Source organism: Bidens hawaiensis, unplaced genomic scaffold, assembly GCF_021521415.1.
Source record: "Bidens hawaiensis isolate Kalapana, Puna unplaced genomic scaffold, B.hawaiensis_p1.1 tig00044811_1, whole genome shotgun sequence".
Classification (NCBI taxonomy): domain Eukaryota; kingdom Viridiplantae; phylum Streptophyta; class Magnoliopsida; order Asterales; family Asteraceae; genus Bidens; species Bidens hawaiensis.
Genome location: NW_027497970.1, coordinates 35,475 through 38,401, shown reverse-complemented (window position 1 = coordinate 38,401; position 2,927 = coordinate 35,475).

The window sequence follows — 2,927 nt, the reverse complement described above, 5'->3', positions numbered from 1 at the left end:
CCCCCCAGTCTAATGTGTGTCTTGTCTCGCGCGAGCGAGGTAAGATAGATATTAGAGTTAATAGTTTGCTCTTTTAATAGGGTTTGTATTTTCTTTTTTATTTCTCGTATGTGCGTTGCGCGAAATTCTATCCTTTTGGTTGAAATGAATCGTCCATGTACGTGGTTGGTTGGTGCTGACATGCGTCAGAGATGGAGACGTTATGTGTCAGACTTTTCGTGTGCTCGAGGTGCTACAGTGGCCTTTCATGTCTCCTCATACAGTGTCAGGAACACGTGTCGCGCTCATGTTGGCCTGCACCTGCGAGTGGGGGCGCATGAGCGTAACTCTGATCAGTACCTGTTTCTTTCTCTCTCCTGGGCCTATTAAAGCAAGCCTTTTGAGTGGTTTTTTCTTCATCTTCATTGTTATTTTCAGAGCTCTTTCTCCTTCAATTTTCATTCCGATTAAGAGCCTTTATCTTTTGCTTCCAGATTTCCGTGCTTAAAGTAACCGCTGTTTGATTCACAATTGTATGTCTGATAACCCAGACACCACAATTTCCCCCAGCAAACGCCGTGTAAAATCGTTAGTTATGTCCACTTTGAAGAAGACCGGCAAGGGTAAACGGGCTGCCGAGGCCTCGTCGGAGGAGGTGGGGAAGAACAAAACAGTGAAGAGGTGGGATGAGATTCCTTGCAAATTGAAACAGTCTGACTTCGACAATCTCGTCGCCTCTCAGGGTTTTCTCCCTGAGTACAGCTGTCTGCTCCCGGCGGCCGGGCAAACGGCGGCAGATCCGCCCACCGGCTATATCTCTTTATACTCTCACTTTTTCACTCACTGTAACCTTCGTCTCCCGATGACAAGGTTTATGGGTGCGCTCCTTCAGTTTTATGGGATTCACATATCCCAAGTCCATCCTTGTGGACTAGTGCACATGACTCATTTTGAGTTCATGTGCAAAGCTCAGCGCGAGGAGCCCACCCCTCGGCGCTTTCAATATTTTTACAAGCCAAAAATCCAAGATTCTTGGTTCTCATTCATACCGCGCAGTCAGAAGGTTAAGTGCTGCACTGTTTCCTTCAAAAGCCTTCATGACTGGTCTGAAAAAAATTTTTATATTAAGGCTGGTGTGATTCCCATCTGCATGACCATGCGCGCGATCACTTCTGCGCCCGCGGATGAGAATGTTCTTAAGAACCCAACGGGCACATGGGTTAACAAGTTAACTGCTGAACCATCCCCCGCCAAGAATATTTGCGAGGAGGCGCTGGTGGGGGTTGGTATGAGCAAGAGGTGGACCGACAGCGCGACTGAGCCTGTCGTCCAAGTTGATGGCTTAGGTGAGTTATTAGCTCGTTGCATTATTTCTGCGCGAATATAATTCGTTTTGCTGATATCATTTGTCTTGTTTTATGCAGTAAGCAAGGAATACGTCCACGCCGCCTATGACGAGCATATGGAGGGTGGCTCTGTCGCGCTGAGCGCTGGGGAAGTTGCTTTCCCCGATCGCTTCGATGATATGTTCATCCCTGTTGATTTAGAATTTTGCTTTGACAGCGATGCGCCTGGTAAGCCTTTGTACTTATGCTTAGGCCTTTAGAATACCAAATTTGGTTAACATTTCTGTTGCACGTATTGTAGATGCGCTCGAGAATTATGAGTTGGAGCTTGTGGAAGAGGAGGTGGAGGAGGAAGAAGCTGAGGCGCCACAACTCAAGCGCAAAGCTAAAGGCAAAACTGGCGCAGGGGCCAGTAAAAAACAGAAGAAAAATGATGCCCCTGTTGCCCAGAATCCTCCTCCTACCCAAGCGAAGGGACTTGAGAAAACCAAGGGATTTACCTCCAAGTTTTCCTCATCTTCTTTGCCTCGAGGTGTGGGCAATCCTCCTGTCCACACGAGGTATGGTGCTGCCACCTCATCTCTTCGCGCGGCGGACAAGGGAAGCGGCGCTGCGCCTGCTGTTTCATCTTCTCCAACAGGTATACTTTGTTTATATTTTGTGGTTTTATGAGCGTGATTCCGATAGAGTTATTAATGAAGCTTTGTTCACTCAAATGTTTGTAGAGCCGGCGACTTTGGTGGCTCAACCTCAGGCGCGGCAAGGTACCGAGGCTGCGCCGAAGGTTGCTTTGAAGTCCCCTGCTTTACCCTCGAAAAGGGGGAAAATGGACTTCATGGCGATGCTCAATTCGCGGACGGCGGTGCGCCAAGGTATTTATTGCGCTTTGATTTTCTGATTTTTTCCTTTAGATCTAGTCATGAATCATTTCTCCTTGGTTTTTTCATAGGAATTATAGCTGGCACACAAGCTGCTGGTGGCACTGCTGGCGCCGGCGCCGGCGCCGTTAGTTCTGCTCCTGCTCCAACAAGCACTGAATCTCCTCTCATTGGAATTACTAAGGAGCAGGAGACTATTTTACGTGCTGATCTAACGGCGTCAAGGCCACCCTCACCTCCTCCTGCGCGCAGCCCTCCTCGTGAGACTGTTTTTGATTTTTCCAAGTCGCAGGAGAAAAGACCTGTTACAGAGGATGATGAGGTCAATTTTGAAGATTCCGATGGTTGCCGCGCAAGCCCTATAGCGCCACGAGATTTCGCGGCGCAACCCTCTTCTCGTGGGGCAGGCAGGAGCTCACCAGCTGGCGCTGACTTTTCTGCCGGTTCTCCGCAAGTATAAGTTTGTTTTTCTCCGCTGTGCGGACTTCCAAATTAGTGTCTAGATAACTAAAACGTTTCTTTTGCGTTGCTTTGTGTTTGCAGGAAGCCGATCACATATACCGCCCGAGCTGGAATATTACTGAAGACAGCTCATTTCAATCCATGGGCGTGTGTGAAGACTTCTGGGCTCACTCTGTTCCTCCGGCTGAAAGGAGGTTTCAGGAGGACCGCGCTCGCGTGGACTTGCTCAACGACCACCTTTTTGCTGGGTCTGCGTTCTTTG